Source organism: Littorina saxatilis, unplaced genomic scaffold (assembly GCF_037325665.1).
Source record: "Littorina saxatilis isolate snail1 unplaced genomic scaffold, US_GU_Lsax_2.0 scaffold_377, whole genome shotgun sequence".
NCBI classification, from domain to species: Eukaryota; Metazoa; Mollusca; class Gastropoda; order Littorinimorpha; family Littorinidae; genus Littorina; species Littorina saxatilis.
This window is the reverse complement of record NW_027128271.1, coordinates 1-17,017: the sequence shown is the minus strand read 5'-3', so window position 1 is coordinate 17,017 and position 17,017 is coordinate 1. Positions and strand designations below refer to the sequence as shown.

Below are 17,017 nucleotides of genomic sequence, written 5' to 3'. Positions count from 1 at the left end.
AGTCCGATTATCTTGGACATATGTTTGTTGCCTGTTGGTGATCCTTTCAAATATATGTCTCTGAAGTTGCACTTTTACTCCCTTACGTATATGCATTGTCATGTCACTGATCGATCACTTGGAACAGTAAACGTGCGCTTTGCGTGCAAGACGGAGTTCGAAGCAGTATTTCACCGAACATGAGAGAGCTCTGAAAATCGTGTTTATTCTCAGAATAGTAACCCAAAAGAGAAGACATACTTATCCCACTGAACAGTGTCGAGGAAATCATTGTCTTGTGCATTTGTTGTGTGTGTGTGTGTGTGCCTGTGTGTTTTTGTGTTCTCAGACTTGTGTATACATGCATGATCACTGTGTGTGTGTGTGCGCGCGCGTGTGTGTGTGTGCGTGCGCATGCAGGGGAGTATGTCAAACTCAAGTGAGCTTTTCTTGAAGTTGATGATGATTGAAGTTTGATACAATAACTCATTAACTGTAACTGTAAGGTGGATTGATGAATAGTGTATCCTTTTCATGAATTTGTCTTTATTTCCAGGCTATGGAAGTTTCATGTTTAAAACAACAACAGAGCTGCCCCTGCAAGAGAAAAGGTGCGGAGGCAGGATAGGGAGAGGAATTAGCAGTCTCTATGTGTGGGCAGATGAAGAGGAAAGGACTGGTCTAAGTCCTCTCAAACTGAAATTGGTTTGCTGGGGAAGAAGGCTGATCCAAAAAACAACACCGCCCTCCAAGTCCAACCCTCCTCTAAACTCAATAATTCCAGTAAGTACCTTTTTATTCTGCAAGATTTGTTAGGTGGATGACTTTGTTGCAGGGTATATTAAATAATGACAAAAAGTGAGGTTTGCAGGTCTCAGTCGCAAATTATATTACTGGTGCCTATTGTTTGTTGCTATTCTAGTGAATGTGTATATATTTATTTCCTATTTTCAGAAGATAATGACAAATAATTAAAATTGTGTGCACTTAAATGTCACTACACACAACCTTTTAGTGTCTCATAAAGGGAAATATTAGTTTTAAGTGCAATCGTTTAATTCTTAATACATGTGATGTTTTTATGTCTGTGATCGCCTGACACTGTAAGGCAATTTTTCTTGTTTTTATGAGGACAGTAAACATTTTGAGTCTTGAAATACATATGAACAGTCCCCACAATTGGGGTGCTGTACTATGAAACCCCTCTTTTAAAAACCTTTACAATTCAAGATCTCCCCTATTTTAAGACCTTGTGTTTCAGATGTTTAGGTCATAACCTGTGCAAATTTACCTTCATTGTAAGACTTCTTGCTTTTTAAGACCTTATTTTCTCAGATTTTGGGGGGTCGTAAAAGGGGGTTCCACTGTATTCTAAAATATGAATTCTTGTTTACTGTTTAAACTACACCCATTTGCTCTTTGTAAATGAAGGATATTTTTCAGATTGATTATTTCTGCCTCCATACTGATCTTTATAATATATGACACATTGGCGAGCAGATTCCATGATCATGCTAAAAATGTAGGAAGTCATAATTATGATGTTTAGGTTTTAGAATCGTGTATGCCTTGCAGTTCAAATTCATGTCTGCCTTCCTGTTCAATTGTTTAAAAATCAAGACAATCCCTGAGACACATTTTCCAACCACATGTCACACAGCAGTTCTGCTTGAAACATCAGAATTGAATAGTATACCAAACAGGCCTTTATGCGGTTTAGCACTTGACTACTGCTGCTTCAATACCACTTGTGCAGAAAAAAATTAGAGATACAGTGGAGCCCTTCTTTTAAGATATTACAAACTCAATTAAAGATCAAAACTTGACTAAATGTAAAAAGCAATATGTGTTGGAATGGAGGTTATAAACAGAAATCTGAGAAAGTAATGTCTTAAAAGACAAATGTTTAGAAAAAATGCGGGGGGGGGGGGGGGTTGGCAAACTTAGGTTTTACTGTTCAATGCATGGGTAAACTGGGCATTCATTCCAAGTACCTAAAGATGTGTAACTGGCACTTTTGCTCATCGGTAGTACTGGAACACAATTTTACACAGTGCGTCAGTGTGTCAGAATGCCTCTGGAAAGCCTATGCCTACAAGTAAATCCCCCCCCCACCACACACACACACATCTTTTACTCACACCCGCACCCCATTACATAGATGAATAGATTACAAATACTATTCTTTTACTTTTTATTTTCACACTTTTTCTTGCATTTGGTTCATGTTTATTATTTGAAGTTTGATTCTGAATCAAGCGTCTTTAGTGATGGATGGTTTTCTGTGTATGCTCCAGGACTTCAAGGCACTGGTGCTTGATGACAGCAGGCTCCCACTGGCCCACACACAGAGAAGAGATTGGAGGTGCCCTCGCCCTGGAAGAAGAAGAGGATGGGAATATCAATAAAACAAAACGATACGCAACATTCACACAGCTTGCATTGTGGACATACATATTTGGCTATTTGGGTGAAGGTGTAAGAGTCGCCATACATGTGCAGTTGCTGTGTATGGGTCATAGGAATGACAATTTAGATCCAACTGGCCAGAACACTGACTTTCGTCCTAGTCGCTTGTATTGAAGTACATTGTGGTGTTATATGAAGTACATTTGGTTGGGGGTTGGTGTAACCATACTCTGTATTTAGCACCGTTCTGAATTTGTGTATGTTTTATCTCTCAAAGAACATTGTGTTTTGATTTTTGACTCACATGCGAAGCAAAAGTGAGTCTATGTACTCACCCGAGTCGTCCGTCCGTCCGTCCGGACGTCCGTCCGTCCGTCCGTCCGTCCGGAAAACTTTAACGTTGGATATTTCTTGGACACTATTCAGTCTATCAGTATCAAATTTGGCAAGATGGTGTATGATGACAAGGCCCCAAAAAACATACATAGCATCTTGACCTTGCTTCAAGGTCAAGGTCGCAGGGGCCATAAATGTTGTCTAAAAAACAGCTATTTTTCACATTTTTCCCATTTTCTCTGAGGTTTTTGAGATTGAATACCTCACCTATATATGATATATAGGGCAAAGTAAACCCCATCTTTTGATACCAGTTTGGTTTACCTTGCTTCAAGGTCAAGGTCACAGGAGCTCTTCAAAGTTGGATTGTATACATATTTTGAAGTGACCTTGACCCTGAACGATGGAAGATAACTGTTTCAAACTTAAAAATTATGTGGGGCACATGTTATGCTTTCATCATGAGACACATTTGGTCACATATGATCAAGGTCAAGGTCACTTTGACCCTTATGAAATGTGACCAATATAAGGTAGTGAACCACTAAAAGTGACCATATCTCATGGTAGAAAGAGCCAATAAGCACCATTGTACTTCCTATGTCTTGAATTAACAGCTTTGTGTTCCATGCTAGGTTTAGTTATTTGACCTTGACCCTGAAGGTCAAGGTCATGTAAAGGTCAAGGTCAAGCATGTGAGTCATATGGGCTTTGCCCTTCTTGTTTTATGTACCTTAAACTACTTTTTCAGCACCCGCAGTACCTAGTTAACGCCCATCCTCCAACATTTGGATCCGTGTCGTCAACAAATGTTGTGTGTTTTGTGTGTATGTGTGTGTGTGTTTTTTAAATGATGTGCACAGTTCTGCACCCTGTAGTGACATTGTCATTCTAGGGAATGCTGAAAGACAACTATAATGTTTATTTAATACTCTGGTCACTGGAGTATCTGGATAGCCCTGTGAAAAGAAGATGGAGATGAGAGAGCGTCTTCGGCAGTTGAAGAGGTCTGATTTTAGTGATTTAAGGGAGCATGTGAAACGACCAGTGTTTGGTTAGGCCTAAAAAAAAAAATAGGTGTGGTTACGGTAACCCGACCTACCCTATTTTTAGGGGCCGATCCTATAACTTTTTATTACATTTGTCAACAACAACAACAACAACAAAACAAGAAGAGCAAACGCTCGATCGAGTCACTTTCGCAGTTCTGAATATTATGACCTTGAAAAAGGTCAAAGGTCACCAAAGCAGACGTCAAAGTGTAGAGGTCACTGGGAGTCACGTTCACATAAAATTTGAGCCCGGTCACTTTTATAGTTTCCGAGAAAAGCCCAACGTTAAGTTGTGTGTTGCCGAACAGAAAAGGCTAGTTATCTCCCTTGTTTTTCTGATAACGTTCGTAAAAGGCTACAGATGTAAATACTTTGATGTAAAGAATAATCCTACAAAGTTTCAATCACATCCGATGAACTTTGTCAAAGATATAAAATGTCTAATTTTTCCTTTGACGCTGACCTGTGACCTTGAAAAAGGTCAAAGGTCAACGAAACCATCGTTAAAGTGTAGAGGTCATTGGAGGTCACGACTAAACAAAATATGAGCCCGATCGCTTTGATAGTTTCCGAGAAAAGTCCAACGTTAAGGTGGTGTCTACGGACGGCCGGCCGGACAGACTAACACTGACCGATTACATAGAGTCACATTTTCTCAAGTGACTCAAAAACAGTGCAAAAAACGCAATAAAAGCGAAAGCGCCCGAGTCGCACACTTATTTCCCTGTCAAGTAGGTTTAATTTGTACACATTAGAAAAAAAAGTTAAAAAAAAAAAGTGATTGCCTACCTACCTACCCTATTTTTTTTGGCTATATTACCGTAACCACACCTATTTTTGGCTCACGTAAGTGTAGCCTATGCGATGATAAACTTTGTCTGTCTGTGCGTGCGTGCGTGCGTGTGTGTGTGTGATAGAAACTTTAACATTTCCGAGTCTATGGATAAAGCTCGCATAAGAAGATTACGTCTCGGTCAAAAGTGTTTGACGCGTGTGATAGAAACTATTTGAAGACGTCACATTATGACGTAAGAGGGTTAGACGTCACGCAAAGGAATTACTGAAAGTCTCGGTCATTGTTATTGTGAGCGGGCCGAGACTAGTTGGCAGATCCAGGGTCTCGCTTTCTTGCACAGTTTCACCTATGCTTACTGTGTGTGTGTGTGTGTGTGTGTGTGTGTGTATGTGTGACGGAGTGATTGAGTTTGTGTTACTGTTTGTCGATTTCTTACGTGAGCCTTGAAGGCTTCGCCTCTTGTTTTTTTGGCCTTACGCCATTTCCTATGGATTGGATCAGTATCAATGACTGACTGACTGACTATTCACTTTGTGGTTTTTAGGATGTGTGTTTATTCACTCTCAGTGAATTTTTTGTTGGGTTTTTAGTGTTTTTTTTCTTCTGTTTAGACACTTGCATATCAGGCGAAAGATACTTACAGGGTGACTAATTGTGCACAGATACATCTCCTATTAAAATGTTCACACCAAGATACCAAATATCACCATTTCTAACGAGGAACTGATCCTGCACAGGCACAGTACCTAGTAAACGCCCCACCCCCTACTTTGGGCAAAATCTGTGCATAAAGCGGATGGACAATTAAAAGGCAGTTTACAGTACTAATATTTTTCCTCATTACATTTAGTCAAGTTTTGACTAAATGTTTTAACGTAGAGGGGGGAATCGAGACGAGGGTCATGGTGTATGTGCGTGTGTGTGTGTGTGTGTCTGTCTGTGTGTGTGTGTAGAGCGATTCAGACTAAACTACTGGACCGATCTTTATGAAATTTGACATGAGAGTTCCTGGGTATGATATCCCCATGCGTTTTTTTCATTTTTTTGATAAATGTCTTTGATGACGTCATATCCGGCTTTTCGTGAAAGTTGAGGCGGCACTGTCACGCCCTCATTTTTCAACCAAATTGGTTGAAATTTTGGTCAAGTAATCTTCGACAAAGCCCGGACTTTGGTATTGCATTTCAGCTTGGTGGCTTAAAAATTAATTAATGACTTTGGTCATTAAAAATCTGAAAATTGTAAAAAAAAAAAAAAATTTTAAAAACGATCCAAATTTACATTCATTTTATTCTCCATCATTTGCTGATTCCAAAAACATATAAATATGTTATATTTGGATTAAAAACACGCTCTAAAAATTAAATATATAAAAATTAATATGAAAATTAAATTTTCGAAATCAATTTAAAAACACTTTCATCTTATTCCTTGTCGGTTCCTGATTCCAAAAACATATAGATATGATATGTTTGGATTAAAAACACGCTCAGAAAGTTAAAACAAAGAGAGGTACAGAAAAGCGTGCTATCCTTCTGAGCGCAACTGCTACCCCGCTCTTCTTGTCAATTTCACTGTCTTTGCCGTGAGCGGGTGACTGACGATGCTACGAGTATGCGGTCTTGCTGCGTTGCATTGCGTTCAGTTTCATTCTGTGAGTTCGACACCTACTTGACTAAATGTTGTATTTTCGCCTTACGCGACTTGTTTTAATTTCTAGTCTCAGTATAGTTTCGTGTAGGTATTGGGATAATTGGAGTTACAGGTATATATACATGTGATTTCACTTGCAATTCTTTGCATAAAATAAACTCAAATGAGCAGACATAAAGGTGCACCTACAATTATTGTGACTGTTGCTGTAAAACAATTTCCTTTGTAGATGGAGGGCATTGTGGGAACCAGATGTGTAGACCGTGGGATTAGATAGACTTGGGGGTTCTGGCTTGTAGACAACTTCCCTGCTGCTCCGCCTTTTGGGGACGAACTTTGTGTTCAGTGATGTGTGCATAGGACTTTGCAACGTCAACCTCCACTGCAAACCATCTTTGTATTGTAGACACTATATTGTACCTGCAGAGAAAGATCAATTTTAGCTGTGCAGTGGAACCCTCATTTACAGCCCCCCCCCCCCCCCCCCCCTTCTTTAAGATCCTGTTTTTTTGGATTTTATGTTTATAATCTCTGTAAATTTACTCCCCCTGTTTAAGACGTAGCTGATTTTCTCAGCATTTTACAAGTTCCACTGTAGTATTTCTCTCTGCAGCATTATTGTCAGTCAAAAGGGATACACAATCTGGCACAAAGAACAGCTGACATGAACAATAAAGTCTGGGGAAGGGTCCTGAAAGTATCTTGATTAATGCGTTGAATTGACAGGTCTAGTAAACCTTGTGCAGAACAAATATATGTTGAAGAGTGCTCGTTGACATGTTGCAGCAAGCCAAGCCATAATTATACCCTGTTGAAGTAATACAAATCATGGGTGTGGGTTATATTAATTCACATCTTTTATATGATTGAAATGCATAATTCTAAGACTTGTTTCTGAAAATGTGTACATTTGCATTTAAGATCTACATGGAATAAAACTGACACTGTTCTCGACAATTGAGTATGTTTTTGTGTGCGCATGTTGCTTAGTTTATTGATAATAATTGACTTTGGGTCAAGTTGTAACCACGAGTTTTGTAGCAAAGGTGCAATGATAAAAATAGACAGAAGATAATCAGATAATAAGACACTGGGCTGCAAATTGCTTTCAATTGTCATTGTATTTATCTGTAAAATCATCATGATTTCCATGGCATGTATAATGCAGTGGAACCCCCCTTTTAAGACCCCAAATTTAAAACTCCCTCCTTTTTAAAACCTTGTTTTCTCACATTTTCTGTTCATAACGTCTGTAAAATTACCCCCATTTTAAGACTCATTCCTTTTTAAGACTTGATTTTCTCAGATTGTTTGAGGTCTTAAAAGGGGGGTGCCACTGTCGTTATAATGCATCTTCAGAAATTGAAGACACATGCTGCAGTTTTGTTATAACCATGAAGAAGAAAAATACTGTTTACCGTGTCTTATCCTCTAACTACATCTTTTTAAAGACTCCATAACTTTTAATCACTCAACAATTCCTCTCTGTATGGCTGCAGTTCAAGTAAACCAGAAATGGTAAACCATTGCCACACTCAAGGAATTGGTTCCTGGCAACTTATGTCGGGTGCGCAGCCTGAGAGAGACACGACAGAGATAGTTGCTCAAGATAAAAGATAAGCTTGACTTACACCAAAATTATGAACATTTAAACTCACCTTACTGATCTTTTTGTCTGAAATATGTTATGCCATTATTGCCACACATTGCAAGAATGTTTGATGTCCGGGTGCTTGGTCCCTGAAAATGTTAGAAAATTGTTATAGTAATTATAGCAACATCTAAAACCACTAAGTGTAAACCAAAGGCTGGCCAATTACATAGTTCTACAGCAACATCAGTTCTGAACATGAAGCTTAATTTGAACATGCACAGTGACACTTAAAATGGCAGTCAAAAAAGAAAGGATGAATGAAATTCTGCCACATTTAGTGTTTGCTTCAATGAACACTGAGGAAGAATGTGTTCTTCATCAAAAGTAACCCTTTCACAAAGCTTCACCAATAAACTTCAATCATAGTTCTTACTGGACAGAACAACTCATACCACTGACAATATAAAATGTCAGTTATAAATAACATGTTCTGTTGCACAACCTCCAAAGACTGCAAAGAAACAACTGCCCATAAACTGATAAAGCGTTAAAATATCAGTATCACGTGTGCTGACTGACCCTACTTTTTTCCATCTACAATTTTTTTTTTTTAGGGGGATTACTCACAGACTGGCTAGTAAAGTAAAAAGTAAATTTTAAGGGACTTATTGTCCGTCAGGTCTTAATTGCCTATATTGGACATGAATTGGTTTATACGATTCGAGTTTTACGCCCTCACGGCTTTTTGATGTTTGCGTGTTTAGGTGGTATCAGCCATCTGCACTTATGGTAGAATGACCAAGATCTTTAACGTGCCATTGTGGTGACACGGGGGTGGGAGATGGATACCGTCTCTGGGTCTGCACATAAAGTTGACCCGTGTCCGTCCCGGCCCGGATTCGAACCAGCGACCTCTCGATCACAAGTCCAGTGCTCTACCACCTGAGCTACCCGGGCTCCCCTAGACTGGCTACTCTGTCAGTCTGTCTCATATACAGTGCACCACAGGAGCTTGTATTCAACCGCCGGTCGATCATTATACACGGCAGCAAAATGTGTCCAGGTCTTTCCAAAGTATACACCACAACACTCGCTTTATTTAATACTTACACATCCAGTAGCAGGTTAGAGCTACGTCGCGGCGCACACTGAACGGTAAAACTGACACTCAGTTGAATCCAGCTTTCCGTCTGCTTGCTGATGATAACTTTGCATTTTGTGCGCCGAGCATGTCTTTCTCGTGATTCTGTGTCGTTCGGAGTCAGTCAGCTGCTTTCAGAACCACATGGAGTCGATTTCTTACTGAAACTTGCGGGCTTGTCCCACTGAGCGGCTATCCCATCCGCCATTGTTTTCAGTCGTCATGCTAACGGCACGCGCTCGCGACGAAAACCAGTCTATGACGGCCAATTTTAATCTTCAAATGGTGGAGAGCAGACGTCAAAAAACTCATTTTGATTTAATTATTTAGCATACTTGTGGTGCTTTATTGAGCAAACCGGGCCAGGTGCGTCTTAATTAAGGTACACTAGATTCCCCACAATCTTCAAATCGGCCGAATTCGACAAAAAAACTCTCCAAAATGGCGGCGCGGACACTATATCTTTAAGAACAAAAGTAAGGCAATTTCGTTACTTTTGATTTGGACCCCTACCTCAATAGTTCTTTGAATGTTCGCCTTCTTTTATATTTACGGTACCGAGAAGCCTTCAACAGATGTATACATGTATAACTAATTCAATAAGTTTTTTGAAGCATCCTATTCTAAACTCTTACGTTAAATGTCTGATCTTTTTGTTTTTGTTTTTATTTGTTTCTGTTGGGTTTCAAACAACATTCTGTGAGATAACCTTTAAGGTCATCGCCGTAACAAGAACACTGTTCTTCCTTTTTAGGCTTTTATAGTCCATACACTATTTGCTGGCTTACACCCGTCAATTTTACGTGTATCAGTTCATGAAATATTTGCCGGCTTTTACCCATCTATGTTATCTTTCCCCGGTCAAGGCAATATCTTGAAATGATTGTTGAAACTTCAGAGAACCCTTTGCTTAAAGTTCCAAAGATTGTTTTTGTTTTGGAGCTTTCCATTCTTTTCGATCATGAACAAGGAAATAGCTGAATGAGTATGACGCATTCTATAAAACTGTCCTGGGGTACAGAACGGATGTGATCACACACTTATCGCTCGCTTGAGTAATTCTTTAATCACACAAGAAGCTTTTGTGGTGTTTTGCTTTCTTGAAATAGTGACACGTTACCTGGCACACTTAAGCAGGTTTCATGCCCCCCCTCCCTACCCATTGGGAATACAGACCACTTGAACAAATCTGAGTGTGTGGAGTTACGCCCTGGAGTCATACTCGCCGGAGGAAAAAGGGTGAGTTCTTGGCTTTGTGGCGCCAATAACAAGTCATTGATGACGAATTGAGTCATCTGTCAGTAAAACGTAAAAACGGAGGAAGGTCTCTTATTCATATTTGCTTCTTTGGCTACCATAACTGTCTCGTTGTATGCCTTTTTTTTCTTCCAAGTATATACAACTATTGCAACAACAATAAAGAGCTAACAGGCAAGTGATATTTAATTTAGAAAGAAAATACTCTTTAATTTAAAACAAAAGCACAACGAACAAGATGTTTTAATTTATTTCGCTCCAAGTCAAAATGTAAGCAAAACATCTAAATAGTTTTAAATGCGCATTTAGTCCGCTGTCGCACAGAGGAATGTAGGATTACCAAAACCGGCAAAATCAAAACTGGGCAAAACTTGATTTAAAAGAACGCCCCCCCCCCCCCCCCCCACCCTGTAGAATTTGCACTGCTAAATGCGTTGGCGGCATCCCATCCTGCCTCTCCCAACTTGCCGTATCCCAGTCTGCCTTACCCAATTTGCCGCATCCCAGCCTGCTGCTTTGTGTGAGTTAGTGCGTGTGTATTTGTGTTTGTGAGGCAGGGAAAGAGAGAGAGAGAGAGAGAGAGAGAGAGAGAGAGAGAGAGAGAGAGAGAGAGAGAGAAAAGAGAGAGAGAAAGACAGAGAGAGAGGGGGGAGGGAGCAGGGAGAGGGGGAGAGAGAGAGAGAGAAGGGGAGAGAGACTGAGAGAGAGAAGGGGAGAGAGAGAGAGGGGGAGAGAGAGAGAGGGGGAGAGAGAGAGAAAGAGAGAGAGAGACAGAGAGAGAGAGAGAGACACACACACATACACAGAGAAAGAGAGAGAGAGAGAGATGTCAACAAAATCAAGGAAAGGAAAAGCCTAACAAAGAATTTCAAGTGGCAGCCCAACTTTTCGACCTGTTGCCAGGCCTTCCTCAGCGGCGTTTAATTCTGCGAGACGCCAATTCATGCATCAAGTACTAAGCAACACAATACCATAGTTAATTCTGTTACGAAACACAAAGCAAATATTTCAAAGATAAAATCTACAAGACTTGACTAAAATTAATGTAAAAAATCAACAACAAGAAGAAACAGAGGCGAAAACAGTATTTGACTTTCAATGTTTTTGCAGAGAACTTGTTTACAGCAATAGTGGAAACTAACATGTTTTATGAACGTGTTTATGTTTTGCAATCTTGTTTTCTGATTTATCCATCTATATATTTATTTACCTATTTTCACTTTACTTATTTAGTTCCGATCAAATGATCCGCTGCAAGAGCAGTTTGTAAATAAAATCAGCGATACAAAATGCCTCCGTTTCACTTAGATGGCGTATGGAAATAATTAATAACCTTATTTTATGATGGGTGACCTCATTGCAAATTGTTGACATTTAAAAAACGATATCAAAAATAGAGTTACTAGACGGAGCCCTTCGGGGCGTTTAGTCATGCTTGAGACGTATATTCACATGTTTTGATAGAGTATGTCCTTATCTGCGACCAAAAGACAAATTGTTGCTTCAACAGTGCTTTGAACGGATCATTAAGTATTGCACTTTCGCGTCTAATAACGTACGGTGTCTAAGATTAAATACGGCGAAGTGGTCTGAGCCTACAATGTTTAAATGTTTTATTGCATAACTTCTAAAAACTAGTTCCATGGTCTCATCCCTCCCCCCATCTACCCCCCCCCCCCCCCCCCCCCCCTCATCCCCTATTTTTAAAAAAAATCTTTTTATATTTATTCAAGTTTTGACTAAATATTTTAACATCGAGGGGGAATCGAAACAAGGGTCGTGGTGTATGTGCGTGCGTGTGTGCGTGTGTGTGTGCGTGTGTGTGTGCGTGTGTGTGTGTGTGTGTGTGTGTAGAGCGATTCAGACTAAACTACTGGACCGATCTTTATGAAATTTGACATGAGAGTTCCTGGGTATGAAATCCCCGAACGTGTTTTTCATTTTTTTGATAAATGTCTTTGATGACGTCATATCCGGCTTTTTGTAAAAGTTGAGGCGGCACTGTCACACCCTCATTTTTCAATTGGTCATTAAAAATCTGAAAATTGTAAAAATAAAAAAAAATGTATAAAACGATCCAAATTTACGTTTATCTTATTCTCCATCATTTGCTGATTCCAAAAACATATAAATATGTTATATTCGGATTAAAAACAAGCTCTGAAAATTAAATATATAAAAATTATTATCAAATTTTTTTTTTCGAAATCAATTTAAAAACAATTTCATCTTATTCTTTGTCGGTTCCTGATTCCAAAAATATATAGATATGATATGTTTGGATTAAAAACACGCTCAGAAAGTTAAAACGAAGAGAGGTACAGAAAAGCGTGCTATCCTTCTCAGCGCAACGAATATCCCGCTCTTCTTGTCAATTCCACGGGCACTGCCTTTGCCACGGGCGGTGGAGTGACGATGCTACGAGTATACGGTCTTGTTGCGTTGCGTTGCGTTCAGTTTCATTCTGTGAGTTCGACAGCTACTTGACTAAATGTTGTATTTTCGCCTTACGCGACTTGTTTTTTTCTGTATTGCTGCGGTTCGCCAATTGAAAAACTCAGCGTGACACCTGCAGCGTACAGGCAGGGTTGGTAAGCCATGCATTGTGCAGACGCTATAGATCATGTGTTTATTGCTCTGGGATGACAGTCACTGTGCTAAGTGCGACAGAAAAACCCATTAGCCAAACAGACAGCGGGATTACAGGGTCTTCGTACAATGTCGTTTGGGTTCACAGGGTCATCCGGTGCACTTTTACCCCCGTGCTTTTCTTCAGTGTTGGGATCTTGGGTTACAAAAAAACTCAAAGCAGCGTTTCTACTTATTTACAGCGCTTCGACAAAAACAGAAGCTTTCTTCAGTGCCGCCAGACCTCCACCCGAGTATGGCTGTTTTTTTACATTTAGTCAAGTTTTGACTGACGAAATGTTTTAACGTAGAGGGGGAATCGAGACGAGGGTCGTGGTGTAGTGTGTGTGTGTGTGTGTGTGTGTGTCTGTCTGTCTGTGCGTGTGTGTGTGTGTAGAGCGATTCAGACTAAACTACTGGACCGATCTTTATGAAATTTTACATGAGAGTTCCTGGGAATGATATCCCCGGACGTTTTTTCGTTTTTTTGATAAATGTCTTTGATGACGTCATATCCGGCTTTTTGTAAAAGTTGAGGCGGCACTGTCACACCCTTTTTTTTCTCAATAAAATTGATTGAAATGTTGGCCAAGCAATCTTCGACGAAGGCCGGACTTCGGTATTGCATTTCAGCTTGGTGGCTTAAAAATTAATTAATGACTTTGGTCATTAAAAATCTAAAAATTGTAAAAAAAAATTTTTTTTAATAAAACGATCCAAATTTACGTTCATTTTATTCTTCATCATTTCCTGATTCCAAAAACATATAAATATGTTATATTTGAATGAAAAACAATTAACAAGCTCTGAAAATTAAAAATATAAAAATTTAATCAATGAAATCAATTTCAAAACACTTTCATCGTATTCCTTGTCGGTTCCTGATTCCAAAAACATATAGATATGATATGTTTGGATTCAAAACACGCTCAGAAAGTTAAAACGAAGAGAGGTACAGTAAAGCGTGCTACGAAGCACAGCGCAACCGCTACCGCGCCAAACAGGCTCGTCACTTTCACTGCCTTTTGCACAAGCGGCGGACTACGTTCAGTTTCATTCTGTGAGTTCCACAGCTTGACTAAATGTAGTAATTTCGCCTTACGCGACTTGTTTCTTTTCTTTTCTTGCTCCTCTTACAGTATCACAGTAAATGTTCCCAAATAGATCCTAGTTACCTAAGAGGACGTTAATCCCCAAAGTCAGCCAGTCAGTCAGTCATTAAAGGCAAAAGCGAGGTAACGCACAACTGGGTCCGACCAGTAAAGCCGTCGCTGCCTGTGTGACAACCACCATAAAAATCTACCACAGCGGGAAACTTTCAAGTTAAGTATTTTCAACCATCATGTGCCCGCATTCAACTTTACAATCAAAGGATGTCTGTTGAGATAATCGAATGGATCAAAACTTTGAAACCTGCGCGCATATTCTAAGCCGACTAACACATAATTGTTAAGGACATCATAAAATGGTTCTCGGTGAAAACTTGACCGAGGGCCATTTTACGACGTCCTTGACTCGAGTGTGCGCTGCTTCCTGGGCAAGGTAAAGAACACCGAAAATACTTCAATGCCGTTCTCGAGCTAAGCTGACTTTTACAAAGGGTACAGCTGACACGGCTTACGTAATCTGGTTTCCTGGTCATTTGTGTGAAAAATCTGTCCGACAAAGAAAACTGCCCAACGAATATAGATAACTCGGTCGAAAAAAATACTACCAGCAAAATATCTAACCCCACCCCCCCCCCTCCCACCTCCGCCGAAGAAAGAGCACGGGATTCAATACATGATTATAGTTATTAAACACAAAGCAGTTGTAGCTAGGTTCCAGGCAATCACAAGATAGGAAAGCTTTCGAGTCATCGACAATCATTCGGAGGTGTGTTTTGGAACAAATGTTGGAGAAAAGGGTAAATGTCGGCTTCTTTTACAGACACTATCTAGTCTTATGTTTCTTATTTGTTTGACCCTCTTAGGATTATGGAGTTTTATGCACTGCCTTTTATAGTTAACTAAACTTTTGTATTTGAATTAGCCCATTGCAGTTGGTGTAGGCCTTAAGCTTATTTAAATCGCTTGTCCAGTATTTAATTTAGTTCTCAATTTTTGTATGAACTCAAATGTTTAGTGTTCTTAGTATGTCTTGCTAAACTAAGTTCTATTTAATCAGAGTATGTTTGCGTGTGCTTATACTTAGTGATATTGTAAAGCGCATAGTGCTTTTCGCTATAGAAATCTCCTTAATAAATAAATAAATAAATAAATAAATAAATAAATAAATAAACATTCAAAACTGTGTAAAATGGTCGAACTGAAGTTTTTGCACAACAAATATGACCATAACAATTATTTCTTAAATTTAAAGTACTGGACAAATTAACCCCTTCGTTGTGAAGTTACACACGCGCAATGTCGAGACAAATTCATCAAAGACATGAACGCAATCATCCATGGAAAACGCGCTGATTATGCCTGTAAGGGCTGTTTTAAAGTCATTGAATGTCTAATGTTGATTGAGGTACACCATGTGTGGTAACACTTATCTCCCAATACCCCCTCGGACAGTTCTAGAACCCCTTGCAATGCTTAAAAGATAAACTCCATTTCCTCACTTCATTTTGGCAGTTCAAAACTGTCAAAAACATGATTTCACATTTTGGTCATGCTCGCAATAGTTATCTCCAATCGATGCTTCATAATATTCTGCATGTTTTAGTTCTGCAGTTGCTCATACATCTTTTTATAGACATCTGAAGACGTGTGCTGCTCACATACAGATCAGCATAAATCCATTTACTACTTAGATTGTTTAGTGTCTATATGTTATTTGCTTGTCTGTCTGTCTTATGCGTACTCCTTCTCAAACATAAACAAACTCAGACATATTCAAAGATAGTCTACATAATTATGATCCAGAGACAGCCAGCATGCCTCTTCCTTGTTCTCCGACAAAAGAAAACTTCCTTGTGGCCTATTGTGTGTTTTCGCCGGTAGGTGTCAATTGGCAGGCCAGGCACTTAATCACGCTTGACTCCCCTCCGCTTAAGCGGCAATCGTTTAGCAAGCCCCGGTGTCTGCTTCAAGAAAACCCTTCACACCCAGATAAGTGAGGGAACATCGAATAGTGACATTTTTCGATGTGATTTTCGATTTCATAAACAACAATTTTGAAAAATGATATAAAAGAGATAAATATTTTGCAAATACCGTATCTGGGTGGTCTAAATCAGGTTTCTTGTCAAACGTAAAATGCAGTATAGAAAAAACCCGTTGTGTTGGAATTTAAGACTAAATCAATTTCGGTCTACTTGTAGAAACAGTGTAATAAATGTTCAACAAATGCTGAAAGAAACAATTGGCAGCACCCTTGAAACGCTTGGCATGTATATTAAATGTTGAATGTATATTGGTTAAGAACAAAAGTAAGGCAATTTCGTTACTTTTGATTTGGACCCCTACCTCAATAGTTCTTTGAATGTTCGCCTTCTTTTATATTTACGGTACCGAGAAGCCTTCAACAGATGTATACATGTATAACTAACTCAATAAGTTTTTCGAAGCATCCTATTCTAAACTCTTACGTTAAATGTCTGACCTTTTTGTTTTTGTTTTTATTTGTTTCTGTTGGGTTTCAAACAACATTCTGTGAGATAACCTTTAAGGTCATCGCCGTAACAAGAACACTGTTCTTCCTTTTTAGGCTTTTATAGTCCATACAATATTTGCTGGCTTACACCCGTCAATTTTACGTGTATCAGTTCATGAAATATTTGCCGGCTTTTACCCATCTATGTTATCTTTCCCCGGTCAAGGCAATATCTTGAAATGATTGTTGAAACTTCAGAGAACCCTTTGCTTAAAGTTCCAAAGATTGTTTTTGTTTTGGAGCTTTCAATTCTTTTCGATCATGAACAAGGAAATAGCTGAATGAGTATGACGCATTCTATAAAACTGTCCTGGGGTACAGAACGGATGTGATCACACACTTATCGCTCGCTTATGTAATTCTTTAATCACACAAGAAGCTTTTGTGGTGTTTTGTTTTCTTGAAATAGTGACACGTTACCTGGCACACTTAAGCAGGTTTCATGCCCCCCCTCCCTACCCATTGGGAATACAGACCACTTGAACAAATCTGAGTGTGTGGAGTTACGCCCTGGAGTCATACTCGCCGGA

General features: G+C 39.3%; 2 long non-coding RNA genes across 2 annotated transcripts; one reads left to right on the top strand and one right to left on the bottom strand.

The window, feature by feature from the left end:
* Window positions 1-539: 539 nt before the first annotated feature.
* On the top strand, window positions 540-3,875 carry LOC138956643 (uncharacterized). The gene is made up of 2 exons (XR_011452740.1): window positions 540-762; window positions 2,277-3,875. It is a non-coding gene; the product is annotated as an uncharacterized lncRNA (long non-coding RNA).
* LOC138956642 (uncharacterized) lies at window positions 2,160-9,386 on the bottom strand. Its single transcript, XR_011452739.1, has 4 exons — window positions 8,930-9,386; window positions 7,884-7,965; window positions 6,415-6,645; window positions 2,160-2,355 (listed from the first exon to the last, which is right to left on the bottom strand). It is a non-coding gene; the product is annotated as an uncharacterized lncRNA (long non-coding RNA).
* Window positions 9,387-17,017: the final 7,631 nt, after the last annotated feature.